The sequence below is a fragment of the Triturus cristatus genome, chromosome 3_2 (genome assembly GCF_964204655.1).
Source record: "Triturus cristatus chromosome 3_2, aTriCri1.1, whole genome shotgun sequence".
Lineage (NCBI taxonomy): Eukaryota > Metazoa > Chordata > Amphibia > Caudata > Salamandridae > Triturus > Triturus cristatus.
The window spans coordinates 378,257,869-378,274,325 of NC_140584.1; positions in this window are offsets into that span (position 1 = coordinate 378,257,869).

Sequence of the window (16,457 nt, forward strand, 5' to 3'; positions counted from 1 at the left end):
TTAGATTTGTGCAATACCATAGTAACTCATTGTTTCACTGCAACTCTGCACTAAGACCATTGCATGTTTTTCTCCTGTTCTCTCACATTGGTAATTTCTTTTATTTACTCCTCCGTCATCTTATTACACCTGGGACCCTTGTTGTTTGCCCCAGTAGTACCTTGCCAAAAGGAAGTCAACCTTTGAACTCAATGACCAGTTGTTTTACAATGAGGAGGAGTTGAAGGGATTCTGCAGGGAAAGGGGACTAGCTATGGATAGGGAAGCCACTAAGCAGGACCTTAAGAAAGCCTGTTGTGTAGTTTCCACTAATCAGTAGGAACTGCACATTTAGGAAGTTGCCAGACTGATTCCATGCACCCCCGCAGAATATGTTGCCCCTTGAGCCATCTAGCTCACAGTACCACTGTTAGCCCCCGTACACTTGGGCAGGGAGCTAACAATTCTAGCAGCTACTTGAACATGACAGCCCTATTCCCTCAGGAACCGTGGTGACAGACCTAGAACTTTTCCCTCAATCACTTGTGCTCTCTTTCGCTCAGAGAATTCACAAAGAATACACAAAGGGACGTTTTTCAATATTTATTGAACCATAGTGATTCTTGTATAGAAGATATATGCTGAAATGATTAATAGACAGAAGCAGACAAAAGTTATAAGGAGTGTCAAAACAGGGAATGAAACAAAGCGTTCCACCATCTTGTTGAGACAGCTTATATATGCATACATATACAGTATTACAATAATCTATCATACTCGTATGATGTAAACCCTAACCTTCAAGTCTAGGATGTGGATGTATGGTTAGCCAAGAAAACTTCCTTCTGGATGATCTAACCCCTTTAGCTGGTGGGTAAGAATGTAGGACCCTGTCTTGGTCACAAACTGGACACCCCTCACAGAGATGTCAGTAAGGTGCTAGGCGAAGGCTTCAGCATGCAGGGACCCCTTGAAGTCAGCAGAAGTGTCTCCTCTGATTGTAAACTTTTGGAAGGGTGTACTGGGAATCAGCCGCAAAAGACGACCAGGAGGGTGATAATTCTGGGGAGGACTCTGAGGAGGAGGACTTCCTAAGGATGCTAAACCTTCGAATCTCCTGGAGGATTCTCAACCAGAACTCCATGAGGGCAGTGGCCATGAGGAGGAGGAAGAAAACGACTGGGAAGAGCCTCCAGTGGAGAGAGGGTATCCCATAGATTGCGAGTTCCTTGCTGGGTCTATTGTCGGGAACAGTGTCACCTCCCACACCCCGTCCCCTGTGAAGCTCAAGAACATACAAGTTGAGAGGGACCTGAGGATACAGCTGGCTGTAGAGTAGAGAAAGGCTGAGGCTGACAGAGCCCTAGCTGAGGAGAATATGGCAGAGGCGTAAAAGGCCTTCAGCAGGGAAAAAATTGCTTTTGAGGAGTAGAAATTGGCCCATGAGCATAGTTTGAAAGATCTGGACTTACAAGCATAGCAAATAGACTTCAGTGGTGGCAGCAACATTATTGTGTCCAGTGCTAAAGATACCATTCACATAACTAGATTCTTGGAGCCTAGTTTCAAGGAGGGGGATGACATACATCAATGGATTCAGGAGTATGCGGCAGCTCTAGAGGTGCACATGATCACTGAGGAGGATTAGGAAACTAGCATGCGGTGTCATATTCGTGGTGATGAGAGGGATACCCTACTCTCCCTAGAAGGGAGTGACAGGCAGAGGTGTATACCCATAAAGGAAGCCCTGGTGAAGAAGTATGGATTCACCTCTGAAGAGTATAGGTTAAGGTTCAGGGGCAGTTGGAAACTGTCTCACCAGTCTTGGGAGGAATTTGTGGAGTATTTATGCAGAGCACTGCATGATTGGGTGAAGGGTAGCACGGCAAACACTTTTGAAGGGCTGTACAATCTTATTTCCAGTGAGCATATGTTCTGTTGTTGTTTACCAGGGTTATATTAACACTTATTGGAGTGTAAGCACTCTGACACCAGGATACTTGCAAAGAAGGCAGACCTCTGGGTGAGTACCAAAGGGTCTGCAAAGGCATTTGGGAATAATCCTAATGGGAGTGACTGAAGTTCCCCCAACCAAGGGTGGTGGAGGTTCACAATAACGCAGACAGACCCCAGTGTAGTGAGGAGAAGAGTGTTCCATATCCCTTCTCAAAGTAGGAGGAGAATTGGGGGTGAGCAGAGGCCCATGGTGCCCCATGCCCAGTATTAGAACCTGAATAGTTCCCAAAGGGAAACCAAGGAAGGACGTTTTGTCTGCACTAGGAGACAGGCCACTGAGGGGGTCCCCATAATGCCAGGAAAAGTTGAAGTGTGGGGGGGCAGATGACACAGGCATACAACCACTCTGGAGTCAGACAGTGCACCTACCCGGAGGAGGGGGCAGAAGCTCAGACAGTGGGCTAAGGGGAGGGAGGACTCACTCCTAACCTCTGTTCAGCCTCCCTGAACTGGTGGGAGAATTAAGCAGGATGACTGCCACAGAGTACGGAACCCCAGAAAAATGAGTGCAGGTGGAAGGACTTACCCCTGACGCCTGTCCAGACCAACAGTACAGATCCTGGGATGAAGGACCAGTTTCAGTATAACACCTCTGAACTGGTGAGTAGAGAAAGGGTGGGAAGTATCCAGGGCTACTGTTCCCACTCTGAGAAACCACATAAGACAAAGACCTCTGGATGGTCTGGGGCCTGGCCCTGGACACTGATTGCTGTGAGTGGCCTCTGTTGGTTGCTGTACTTGTTGAGAGAGTTTTCCTTGGGTTGGGGGCAGCAGTCAGACCCAAGGGGTGGAATGGGCTACATCACTTTATTGGCCATGGTGGTACTGCCTGTCTACTGGAGTGCATCTGTGAGCAAATTAAAGTTAAGCACTTCACAAATGGGGTCTACAAGTGAGGAGAAGGATTCCCGAAGGGTTAGCTTAGTGGGCACTTAAAGTATAGACAGAGGGATCCAATTGGTTTCGGAGAGGTGTAGAACTTGCACGTGCCCCTACAGTAGTGGCCATTGTCAAGGTTCTATCACACTAAGCAGGAAAGTCCATAAAGGTATTGATTGTTCTACCTTGGTTTTCGGCTGGAGGGGGATTGTGTTGGACCTTGCCTTTTCTGCAGGGTTATCCCCAAATATTTTGTATTCCTCCTCTCTTTTTTACTGACCCACTTTTTGTTGGATTTAGGACTCTGGGCACTTTATCACTGTTAACCAGTGCTTTATGACTTATTTGTATGTTCCTTGTAAAGTGGTATATCATATACCCAGGGCCTGAAAAATAAATGCTAACAGTGGATCAACAAAAAAACTTTCTTGGAGAGAGCAACAATCAGATGACTCACATTCCACTCTTTTCACTAACATATATTCATCACTACCAGTCTTAAAAGGACCCAAGAGGCAACTATATAAAATCTATTTAATAAAACATATGGTAAAAACAATAGTACAGCTATGTAAAATGTATATAATAAAAAATGATTAAAGAGAAATATATTGCAGGTACATTATTAAAACATTACATGAAGAGAGATCAAAAAAACACAAGACATACATATTTGTCATTCAGAATACTTGTGAATTTGAAGGAATCAACCATTAAAAATATCTAAACCCTATTTTTCCAATAATCATCGTTCCTCAAATTGAACATCAACAAGGGGGTGTCGAGTCAACGAGTCTCGGTGGATATATAGTGTAGAACCACCTTCTTTAGGACAACAACAATCTTTATATCTCTAACCAAAAATACACTGTTCGCCAACTTCCTATTATTATTAAGATGAGGCACACTGTTGAGCATCACACAATCTGGTCTTTGTTGGCATAAAAAACTCTTTTTTGTTTGATGTTCCCATATATATTCTAGAGGCCTGACCTTCTAAGACCAATATACGCTGATCATGTGTGATTTTAGCAGGAGTATTACGTGGGCATACCGTCCTACACTCCTACACTTTATGGTGTGATTCCAATAAAACTGTCAATATTCTGTCAACGGAATGCCAAGATACATGAAACAAACCTTTGTTTACCAATTGAAGGTCTGATTACAGGACGTGTTGCTGGGGACTGAACAGCCCTCCAAGTCGATATCTCAGGGTATCAATAACCACATCAGTTGTGGTATATTGAATCACTCCATCTAGCATGTCCCATCCTCTTACCGATCACAGTGCTAATCGTGAGCCTGCAACACTGATGGTGCCACCCACAAAAGGATCCTTTCAAACCTGTCTCAGGCCTGCCACTGCCGGGCCTGTGTGTGCAGTTTACTGCCACTTCGACTTGGCATTTAAATCTACTTGTCAGGCAGTAAATTCCCTTTTTATTACATACAGGATACCCCTAGGATAGGCCTTAGGAAGCCCTTTGGGCAGGGTGCTGTGTAAGTAAAATGTAGGACAAGTACTTTTATGTGTTGCATGTCCTGGTAGTGATAAACAGCCTATTTTGTTGTTCACTATTATAAGGCCTACTTCTCTCATCGGCTAGCATAGTGAAATCCCTAATATAATTTTAATTGGCAATTCCTGATCAGAAAAGGGTAGTGTTGCCATGTTTGGTATGTTTAGAATGGTAGTGATGCATCCTATTTACTGGTGAAGCAGTATTTCACATTACTATTTTAGAAATGCTCCTATTAGAAAGTGGTCATTTATCTGTGCTTATAACTCTTAGTGCTCTTCAACCTGTGTCAAATACACGTCTGGACTGGGTAAGAGCTACACTTTGTGTATTCTCTCTCAACAGCCACAGCACAGGAAGGGCTGGGTGTTACAGGGGATACATCTGCATTGATCCGCATACTGAGAGTCTTCCTGGGCAGGGAGAAAGACAGGTGGTTCACACTTACTTTTGAATAGGTTATATTCTGCCCTGACACAATGGTCTGATTTATCCCCTACCTGTAGTCTGGATCCAGGGCTAAGTTCAGAGAGTTCCTTTGAAGTTGCCACTACAACAAAGACATTTTTGGGTATAAGTATAGAGGATCTGACCCCATCCTATCAGGCACTGCGCAGGACTCTAAAAGCTGCTGGCTCAATATGTGCACATTGCCAGGAGGACTGCTGTGCTTCCAGAAGAAACTGCCATTCCTGCTAACTGCTTTGCTGTGTTTGCCTGTTGTCTGCTGAGTGCAGGGCTACAGGAGGGACTGCCACAATTGTCCTGGATGTGCTGGTCGGCCACTTTCTATCTGCTTTTGTGACACCAAGTGTTCTCCAAGGGCTTGTTTGGTTGCTCTCTGTTCTCCCAGAGTCTCTGGGCCATAAAAGACTCTCTACCATCACTACTGCCATTGGACTCTGAGTCTGAGATTAAAATTCCATCCAAAACCGAAGCGCCTCACTCAACGAAGGAAGTGCTCCATCGGGAGATGTGGGGCAGCCATCTGCTGAGTCCATGCCCCTCCCTGTTGCCTACTCTCTTGTTAGGACTTTCCTAGCTAGTGCGGCACCACATTGCTTGACAAGCACATCCGCTGCCCCTGCACTGAGTCATTGCCAAAGAGATTATTGCGTCCCCTGCTCCAGCGTTGAGGACTGACATCACCCAGGATTGACAAGGGTTATGGCCACCATGAGGTGCCGTCTAGTCCCCATTTAACGTGGCCCTGTCCTTGCATCTTCATGTTGGAGTAACCAGAGTGCTGCCTGAAGCTGGCGCATTAGCTGAGTGGAAGCCACGCACCTGCATCAACTCCTTGCTTATAATTCCCCAGGAAGACACCGCAGCTGCTACTGGAGGAGGCATCTAGTGATGTGGTTCCTGTGGACGTCACAGCCGCCGCACCTGGACCAAAAATATACTGTGATTCTGTAGCTACTTGTCGCACTCGGAGCAGCTGGATTAGTGAGCGAGTGGCAAAGGACAGAGTAAGTTCTTTCGCATGCCCGTTATGCTTGTGCCCCTCTTCTCCTTTGGACTGATCTTAGGGGCATTGTTCCTGCTCTACATGGTGGGGTGAAGCCTCTGTAGAGGATCCTGTGAGTGGCATAGAGCCACCACTAGATACCAAACTACTTGAGGACCCCATCTCGCAGAGATTTCTGTATAAAGTTTAATAGGAGAACAGGTGCTCCTGTGCCCTACGTTTTCTTCCAGATACAATTGTGTACAAGATTACTTCAATATATTTGATTGTCTCTCAAAATCCTGCATTACTTATAAAGTACTTGTATGATTCCCATTGTTTTGGCTATAATGTGCTTGCAATATAGCAGTCTATTTTTATATAACCCTGTGTTGAGTCTCTTTAGTGGTGTATTTGTTGTGTTTCTGTGTGAGTCTATTACACAAAGGCTTTACACATTAGCTCTGTAGGTAATTCTGCCTGCTCTGTGCCAAGCTACTAGAAGGTGAATACATTTTATCTTTGGTGTGTATTCTGACTTAACCTGACTTGAGTGGTGGGTTCTACCTGGCTTGGGTGCCAACCTTAGTGAAGTAAAAGATAGGGCATGAACTTTTTATGTTTTACACGTCCTGGTAGTGAAAAACACCTAATGTCATTTTTAACTACAGTGAGGCTTACCCCTTACATGGCTTAACATTGAGAATTTCTTATTACACATTTATATCTGTAATTCCTGATTGAGAAGGAAGTAGCTCTATCATGTTTCATATCATTGAATTGGTAATGATAAATCCTCTTAGCTGGCAAACATTACTATTTTAGAAATGCCACTTTTAGAAAGATTGTGTTTCTCTGCTCTTAAAGATCTGTGTGCCTGCAGCCTGTCTTTAATACACGTCTGGGATGGATGATAGCTGACTTTGTGTATTCCCTCTGGAGAGCCACACATGAAGGAAGGGTAGGTGTGGCTGAGTGCCCATCTGCAACCTGATTACTCATTCTAGGTAGGATGGGAGGAAGGAGCCTACACTTAGACCTGAATAGGCTGTGTCTTGCCCCCACACAAAGGGTTGATTACACTTCTGTAGTGATTCTGAAGCCAGGGTGGGGAAGGAAGGAACTCTGTAGACTTCAAAGCGAATCTTTGAAGTCTCCTGCACTTCAAAGGCACCATTGGGTATAAGTACTGGGTGTCTTACTTCAACAAATCATTCACTTCTATACCTGTAACTTAACTGTGGCAGGAAGAAGGGCTGCTGCGCTGCTACAAGGACTGCCAGTCTACTGAACTGCTGTTCTGGAGGAATTTCTTTCCTGCTATGCTGCCCTACTGCCTGCAACCCTCTGCCCCTGTTGAGCAAGAACTGGACTCTTGCTTGAACCCAGAGTGATCTCCAAGGGCATGCTGGCTTTTCTTGTGTTTTGAGACTCAGAGATGTCAAAGTCTCACCTCCTGCTCCTGTGCCTGGTCCATTGGAAGAGGACTCAAGTCCTTACTCCAGTGGAACAAATGCATCCTCTGCTGCATGAAGCAGAATCCATGTATGGAAACTGCTGCTGGAAAAGACCCGGGGCATCGCACTTGGAACCAGCGATTTGCCTAAAGACCCGACGCATCAGAGCGACTGCATTGCTGCCACTGCAGCGCGAGAAGATTGATGTACCCTCGACCCTCGTGGAGAAACCCTGGTATCCCTGGCGTGGTTGTCCTGGTTTTCCCCCTTTTGTGTCTTCAACCCTCCTGTTTGCTGATTTGATTTTTCCTGGCCATAGGACTCTGCCCAGTTTACCACTGCTAACCAGTGGTAAAGTGCTTGTGATATCTCAGTATAACATGGTAGAATTGGCTTATGCCCAACTGCCATTTTTACCTAACTTGTAGGTCCAAAGTAAAGTGACACTACCTGTGCCCAGGGCCTGTAAATTAAACTCCACTAGTGGGCCTGCAACACTGGTTGTGCCACTCACTTAAATAGTACTTTAAACATGTCTCAGAGGTGCAATTGCAACTTGTGTGTTCAGGTTTCAACTGCCATTTCAACAATGAAAAATAAACCTTTTGCCAGGCTCACACTTTCCTCTTTTAATACATATAACTCTCCCCTAGGGTAGGCCGTGGACAACACTGAGAGGAAATGTATTTCGAAAGTAGGGCATGTACATTTAAGTTTTATAAAATGTGCTGGTAGTGAAAAACTCTTACATTTGTTTTTTCACTATGGCAAAGCCTACCTCTCTCATTGGATAACATTGGACTTACCTTATTATATTTAATTAGCTGTAATTTACAAATGGGAACAGGTAACAAGCTCATGTTTGGTGTCTTTGGAACTGTAATGAAAAAAACCCTATTCTATGGTGAAGGCATAGGGTTAATTATAATTATAATTCCTAAAATGCCTTTTTTGGAAAGTTCACATTTTCCTGCATCAGCCATTTAGGGTCTGCAGCCTGCCTCTGGGTCACATGAATGGGTGTCTTTAGAATTTGGACTTTGTGTATTACTCCTAGCAGCCACACACAATAGAGAGCTTAGGTGTGCTTGGATGTGCTATCACTGGCAGGATGGGAGGGCAGAGCTGGGTGCAGACCTACTTACACTTGAATAGGCTTTGCTATGCCTCCACACAAAGGGCTGCATACCCCCTGTAGTTAGTCTAGAGCTGGGACAGGGACGGCTGAATGCCTGGGGACTTCAAAGGGAAACCTGTAGAAGCTTCACCCACTTCAGAGGAAGGCCCAGGTATAAATATTGAACCCCAGGCGCCAACTCTTCAGTACACTTCTGGACCTGTGAATGCTCTGCCAGGAAGGACTGCTATGCTGCTGAAAGGACTGCAACTTTGCTGGACTGCTGTTCTGAAGGGCTGCTGCTGTGAAGGACTGCTACCCTACTGTGCTGAATTGCTGCCCTCTTTCCTGTGTGAGAAGACCTGGACCTGCCTCTGTCTTGGGTGAGTTTCAGAAAAGTTTTGGCGCTCCAGCCATCATCTCCTTTTGTTAGCTTTGTTTACCCTAAGTTGGCTGGGTATGCCCAGGCGTGGGTACCTTGCTTACTTTGCCACTGGATTTAAGCTAGCGTGGCTGATGAGGGGTGTTACCCCGAAACCGGTCCCAGGATGCTTGTTTCCGGTACAGGAAAGACCTGGCTTGGCAGTTCGGGCAGGACTGTTCCCATGAGGCATAGGGTCAAGACTGATTTGCATATAGCTGGGTCAGAACTGTTATGGCAAAGTGAGCTAAAGAACAATGATGTATTCAACCCAGATCTGTGACTGGGGGTGAGTGTCTGAAAAGTTTTGGCGCTCCAGCCATCATCTCCTTGTGCTTGCCTACATCTGTTGAACCCATGAGTCAAAAGTGACTGCAAGAGCCTGTTGACTGGCCTCCTCATCAGAGCTTCAGGGAACAAAGGCTCCAACCACCTTGAATTCAGCACTGGACTTGGCCATCTATGAGTCTACCCTGCCTAGTGATGCCACATCAGTCCAGAACCACCCTTGGAAGTATGCCTAATTTGCTCTACCAGCCTCTGTGGATCCAGCTGCGCATTGGAACTGTTGCTCAGATCTTTCCCGTTGCAAAGACCCACATCACCTTCCCAGCCTCTTCAAAACTGCACCTGCATGATGCATCCTCTTTACAGGCCCTCGCAACCCTCACTGAAGACAGCCTTGCCGACAATGCCTGACTAAGCATCGCAGTCTCACAGCTCCTCGGATCAGACGCATTGTCCAAACTGTGCAACATATCCTCAACACCAGACAATGCATCATGAGCCTACATCGACTGGATCCTCGAAGACCATGCAGGTCCTCACACTGCTGCCTCACCACATTTCAGACCTAAAGCATCGTTTTAGCTGCGTGGCACATCTATGACACAGACCCTCGCAATGCTCCACAAAACAGGACTTAATGTACTCTGTCAGCGTGCCTAACTGGGTCCCTGTAGCCGGCTCGCAGTCCATCATGAGTTGACTTGAGCTTGTAAATGTTCCAGTCCGGCATGACCAGATAACCACAGTTGGCGCTTTGTTCTTTTTGGGACTATTTTCTCTAAAATATTTGAATTTGCATGTCTCCGGATTTACTGATTGGATTTTGGGTTTTTCAGTCTTGTTTTATTCTAATTTGGTGTGGGATTCTTTCTGTGTGGTGTTTTCACTTTATTGCTGTTTGAAGTGTTGCATAAATTCTTTACACATTGCCTTAGTGTTGTGCGGAAAGTTACCAGAGGGTTGATCACAGGTTAATTTAGGTTAGCTTGTGCCTCACACTGACAAGGATTGTGGTTGATGCTTGACCAGGACTCACACCCCAATCAACCAACAACCCAATTTCTTACAGGCACCATCATAAACAATTTTGTGGAAGATGTAAATTCTCCGGGTGGTTGGTACATCAAACCATTTGGACAATGGGGAGTGCATATTGCTTGTGAGTTTTTTTGAACAAGGTACATTATCTTAAATTTGATTTGCTCACCCACTGCCCACAGAGCCATTAGGTGGTCCTGGTTAGTGCCATCCAGTATTATTTCTGCTGCTGAATTCTGTTTAAGCTGAAGTGTTTGTGTGACTTTCTTGGCAAACCCCAAATAAACACAGTACAGTAATGAACTCTGCCAGAGATAAAGGCATTTATAATGCATGATCTTTTTGAACAATTGCAAATCATTGTCAGGGTCAGAATGTGCATGAACCATGAGAGAGCCTCAAGCCTCCCTTTTGATCAACACAGTTCTCGGATGAGAGCAGTAACAGATCCCCCGTGACAAGAAGGAAGGGGTGAAAACAAACACCAAAATGAAGAATGTTTGTTCAGGAAGAGCACATTGGAGATGGGGTTACTGGTGCCTTTTCTAGCTTCAATCAGATTACCTAAGAAAAACAGGGCTGTGGACATCCGGCACAATATAGAGAGTCCCATTCTCACAGTAGATATATATATCTAATGAAGAGTTTGCTTAGTGTCGTCACTCCAAACGAACCTCTCCTGGGTGGATATGAAGGCCAAACCAAGTTAGGAGGCCTGTTTAAACCACAAGGGAAAGCATATAAGCAACAGCAGAACAATTTAGGGAAGTAATCTGAACTAAGAGAAGGAGAAAAATGACAAAAGTGAAGGTATGGAAAAGTCTTGTACAAACTAGAACAACATTAAACAGTTGTCATTCAAAGTCCATATACTGTTCTCTTGTACTGACTAACTCTAATAACTGGAAATAAACCACTGGTAATGTTCTTGTGAACCACCAAAATGTCAACCACCTCCAGTGTGTATGAGCCTCTATGCCAGAGCCATCATGATGGTTTTCTATAGTGAAACAATGGATACTAATGAAGAACTATGTGATGTGCCAAGGAGATATGCAACTTGTCTATGCAGATTTCACATAAGGGCAGCCTTCTAATGCCTTGAAGCCAGATAATACTAAATACATGGACATGTAACTGTGCTAATCTGATCATAGCGAGCAAGTGAGTGATCATTGTATAACAGTAGATTTTTCTCTTATCCAAAAGCATTTGGAACATCTTCCAGTGTGGAAAACTAGCATGTAATTTGCCAGAATTATATGTATGTAAGATACTACAGGATCTCTGTCTTACCTACATTCAATCTTAATTTTAACATATCCAAGCTGTAATTGGGGAAAATAGTACCAAGTTATTACACTCTTTATTCAACATTGTAACTATAGATGTTTCATGGAAAAGGTTAACCCAAAAGATTCTAATATCAGTGTCAATAGAAGTACTAATTTAATAATAATGAAGACAATTTGATCCTTGAAGCCCACCAAATTTCAGACACTGAGTCAGAGACTTACAGTTAGAAATTGCTAGTGTTAAAGATCTATGATTCTGCTAATCTTTGAGCCACAAAAGCACCATTCCCTTTACACTGAGATCCTCAGACATGTTATTAAAAGATCTTTAGTAGCAAAACCTCTGACAGATGCATTTACTGCCCTTTGTGAATACCGAAAGTCATCAAGTTAGAATTTCGTCTCCCTTTACCTTTGTGAATCGGGCCCATAGAGTATAAGTTCCTCTGGAGGCACCCTTGCTAGGCTATCAAGATACATAATTCCTGCAGCGAGGTCCTGTTGCCCGAGTTAAGAGAAACCTTGAAGACTGTTTGCAATTACATATGAACTCAACAAAACTGGGTATGGAGAACTATTTTAGGAAACCATTTGTGTTTGAGCATTTAAACTGCATTTTAAGTACTGCTTCAGGAGCTATCTTTTAAGGATTATGAACTCACATTTTTTTCCACCTTGTTGCTCCACACGAGAAATGGAAAGACTTCCCATTCTGTCACAGACTTTGATAATATTGTTTTTGTGTCATGCGTATTGTAATTATAGATTGATACTGAATGTAATAGTGATGTTTTTTTCCAGCCAAATTTTATAATCGCAGCGCGTGATTATTATAGGGTCGTTTATGGACAATTTTGTTGACATTTATTTCATAGCAAATTATTAAGTTTCACCTTTATGAAGTTTTATCAGGCTTTTAAGAGTTGCAAACAAAGTTGTTTTCGGAAGGTTTATCATATGCAATATTTGAAATTAGACACTGTAGTAGGATTAATAAGAAAATAAAGATCTCTTCTTGTGTTTGGATATCGGCATCCCTCCAACTGAAGTCATTACCCCGCTGTGAAGTCAGAATGGCTTTTTTCTCTATTTCTTCATTACCACATCCCTGGGGGCACATCTAACCAATATATTATGCTGTGTATTGTTGGCAGGGGATTCGGAGAAGGGGAAGCATACTTCACTCCCACTGGATCTGGACACAAGGTTAGTGCTTTCAGGATTTTGGTGGCTCTAGACTAAAAGTATACACATATAAAAAAGTACATATTTTCTAAATATGAACAATGTGTTTATGTGTATATATATATATATATATATATATATATATATATATATATATATATATATATATATATATATATATATATATATATATATATATATATATATATATATATTACCTACTGGCGGTCGCCAGTAGGTAGTTATAGTTAGGACCACGTTTCCATAGGAAAACCTCAACATTCTATTTTGAATAACTTTGGCGCCGGTCGACGAATCCTCGTGAATATTTCAAAATAGGTGGGGCGCTACGCTACGCTCCTACCCTGAAAGTCTCGGGGGGATTCGTCAAGCGGGGGCTGAGAAAAAAGGGGGGTCCCAAAACGCGTTTTCCCCATGCATTTTTCCATAGGACCTTTAGACAGGGCTACAGCCCGAACGGCTGAACAGAATTACTAGAAATTTGGCAGAGAGGTAGTCCCCAGGTCAAGGAAGTGCCTTTTGTAGGTTTGGTGTAAATCTGTTCAGTAGATTATGAGAAAATAGCCTTTAAATCAATATATATATATCTAAGCGCGCTCCGTGCGCGCTGGGTGCGCGCACCTCGCCGTGCGCGAGCGCAATTCTGATTGGTTGTTAGATCTTAGTAAACATTCGAATCGGTGGAAATCAGGAAGCGGCGGCCGCCATTTTGTCTATCGCATAAAGAGGGGGTGATAAACAAAGGGGGAGAACTTGAAAAGGGGGCAGAGTGGGTAGAAATAGACCCAGTAGGCATTGTAAGGGGGTCAAAGTAGGACCTTGTAGGGCAAAAAAAAAGATTAATATTTTGTTAAAAAATATCGCCGAGTGCGCGCACCCGAAAAAAACTTAATAAAACAAATTTAAAAAAAATCGCATTTAAGTGTTTAGATATAAGGTGGCTCTAAAAAGAGCCCTTGTGTTTATTGTTTGTTTTTTGGTACCTACAAGTAAGTACATGGCCCATCTAGCGTAACGTGGGCACGGAACGAACTGCGTTAAGTGGGCGCGCACGCCACGAATGGCGTAAAGTAACTTAGCATTTAAAAAACCGTACAAATTCACTGAAAAAACCATAGGTTTCACACACGTTATAGTTAGGAATTAGCATTTAAAAAACCTTGCAAATTCACTGAAAAAACCATAGGTTTCACATATGTTATAGTTAGCGGAAATTTTACTGATAAAAAACCAATGAAATTCCCCCGTTATAGTTAGTGCAGGCAACTATAACTCACGCGACCGCAATCTTCTGCTGATGACATATGTGTCTTTATGAAAAAAAAATATTTGTAATATATGTATAGCTAAAAATGTATGGAAGAAGACATGGGCAAATAAGTGTCTAAATACAGTATTAGCATCAGCAGAGGATTGCGGTCGCGTGAGTTATAGTTGCCTGCACTAACTATAACGGGGGAATTTCATTGGTTTTTTATCAGTAAAATTTCCGCTAACTATAACATATGTGAAACCTATGGTTTTTTCAGTGAATATATATATATATATATATATATATATATATATATATATATATATATATATATATATATATATATATATATAAAACACTGCATGTTTCTCCACTTTACCGGGGCCATCAACTCTGCAGGGCAGGCTCTGAAACAGGAATGGAGAATCCTGGTAAACAACAACACGAAGAATGGAGAGCCCACAGCTGTGACATCCTCTCTTGCGGACACTTTATTAGGTCTGTGCATGGCAGCATCAACTCTTTTACCTTACGCGTTTCGGCGCGCATGCGCCTTGTTCACAGGTGAGTATCATGGTAACCCAGTGGTCTCCTGGCTCAATAAGAACCACATTACCCAGAATGCACCAATGTTAATGTCACGGAAAGTCCTCTGTATTTCACGATGCACTCGGTTTGTAAAATTTCAAGCTTAGTGCTCTTTTTTGCCACGCACTAAAATACTTGCTCGAGATGAAAAATCACAGTCTGTCGGAAAGAGGAAACACCTCCTTCGTCTCCCTTTCTCTTGGCCATCACCAAATCACTGCGGAAGTCCATTAGGCTGGTGTGGTGTCGAGCGAGTCATGCCCCTCCATTAAATCACTGCATGTTTCTCCACTTTACCGGGGCCACCAACTCTGCAGGGCAGGCTCTGAAACAGGAATGGAGAATCCTGGTAAACAACAACACGAAGAATGGAGAGCCCACAGCTGTGACATCCTCTCTTGCGGACACTTTATTAGGTCTGTGCATGGCAGCATCAACTCTTTTACCTTACGCGTTTCGGCGCGCATGCGCCTTGTTCACAGGTGAGTATCATGGTAACCCAGTGGTCTCCTGGCTCAATAAGAACCACATTACCCAGAATGCACCAATGTTAATGTCACGGAAAGTCCTCTGTATTTCACGATGCACTCGGTTTGTAAAATTTCAAGCTTAGTGCTCTTTTTTGCCACGCACTAAAATACTTGCTCGAGATGAAAAATCACAGTCTGTCGGAAAGAGGAAACACCTCCTTCGTCTCCCTTTCTCTTGGCCATCACCAAATCACTGCGGAAGTCCATTAGGCTGGTGTGGTGTCGAGCGAGTCATGCCCCTCCATTAAATCACTGCATGTTTCTCCACTTTACCGGGGCCACCAACTCTGCAGGGCAGGCTCTGAAACAGGAATGGAGAATCCTGGTAAACAACAACACGAAGAATGGAGAGCCCACAGCTGTGACATCCTCTCTTGCGGACACTTTATTAGGTCTGTGCATGGCAGCATCAACTCTTTTACCTTACGCGTTTCGGCGCGCATGCGCCTTGTTCACAGGTGAGTATCATGGTAACCCAGTGGTCTCCTGGCTCAATAAGAACCACATTACCCAGAATGCACCAATGTTAATGTCACGGAAAGTCCTCTGTATTTCACGATGCACTCGGTTTGTAAAATTTCAAGCTTAGTGCTCTTTTTTGCCACGCACTAAAATACTTGCTCGAGATGAAAAATCACAGTCTGTCGGAAAGAGGAAACACCTCCTTCGTCTCCCTTTCTCTTGGCCATCACCAAATCACTGCGGAAGTCCATTAGGCTGGTGTGGTGTCGAGCGAGTCATGCCCCTCCATTAAATCACTGCATGTTTCTCCACTTTACCGGGGCCACCAACTCTGCAGGGCAGGCTCTGAAACAGGAATGGAGAATCCTGGTAAACAACAACACGAAGAATGGAGAGCCCACAGCTGTGACATCCTCTCTTGCGGACACTTTATTAGGTCTGTGCATGGCAGCATCAACTCTTTTACCTTACGCGTTTCGGCGCGCATGCGCCTTGTTCACAGGTGAGTATCATGGTAACCCAGTGGTCTCCTGGCTCAATAAGAACCACATTACCCAGAATGCACCAATGTTAATGTCACGGAAAGTCCTCTGTATTTCACGATGCACTCGGTTTGTAAAATTTCAAGCTTAGTGCTCTTTTTTGCCACGCACTAAAATACTTGCTCGAGATGAAAAATCACAGTCTGTCGGAAAGAGGAAACACCTCCTTCGTCTCCCTTTCTCTTGGCCATCACCAAATCACTGCGGAAGTCCATTAGGCTGGTGTGGTGTCGAGCGAGTCATGCCCCTCCATTAAATCACTGCATGTTTCTCCACTTTACCGGGGCCACCAACTCTGCAGGGCAGGCTCTGAAACAGGAATGGAGAATCCTGGTAAACAACAACACGAAGAATGGAGAGCCCACAGCTGTGACATCCTCTCTTGCGGACACTTTATTAGGTCTGTGCATGGCA